At 67.8% G+C, this 425-nt stretch overlaps 1 protein-coding gene across 1 annotated transcript in view; it reads left to right on the top strand.

Moving 5' to 3' along the window:
* Positions 1-425, top strand: part of LOC104384874 (G protein-coupled receptor kinase 5-like) — a 10164-nt gene that overhangs the window by 5476 nt on the left and 4263 nt on the right. The gene's annotated exons all lie outside the window — the stretch shown is intronic.

The following is a 425-nucleotide window of genomic DNA, read 5'->3' as shown; positions in this document are numbered from 1 at the left end:
AGATGTCAGATGCGGGGGAAGGGGAAACACGAGCCTCGTAAAACCAGCGGTGCTTCCCGCAGCTGCACAGCGCGTGCCAAAGCAGCGGGGGCGGCCCTGGGGGGGCAGCCGGTGCCTCTAGGGTGTGCGGGGACCTCCCAGCCCTGGGGGCTGCTGGTGGGGAACGTGGGCCAGTAGAACAGCCCCTCCTTGTGCTCATCCAGCTCTTGCAGGATGTGGGTCTTTTCCCCATTTTGAATAACTGGAGATGCCCAGGCTGCGGGAGGCCTGGGTCTGGGTCTGGGTCTGGGTCTGGGTCTGGGTCTGGGTCTGGGTCTGGGTCTGGCTGCTGCGGGGAGCGGTGTGGGAGACCCCCGGGCTGCCAGCACCACCCTCGGGGGGGGGGGTGTCTCAGCAGGGGGCACAGGGCGGCGCTCAGTGCCTCT

Source organism: Chaetura pelagica, unplaced genomic scaffold (genome assembly GCF_000747805.2).
Source record: "Chaetura pelagica isolate M959 unplaced genomic scaffold, ChaPel_1.0 scaffold302, whole genome shotgun sequence".
In the NCBI taxonomy this organism is placed as follows: Eukaryota; Metazoa; Chordata; class Aves; order Apodiformes; family Apodidae; genus Chaetura; species Chaetura pelagica.
The sequence above is the reverse complement of the archived record's forward strand: the minus strand, read 5'-3'. Positions and strand labels throughout refer to the sequence as shown.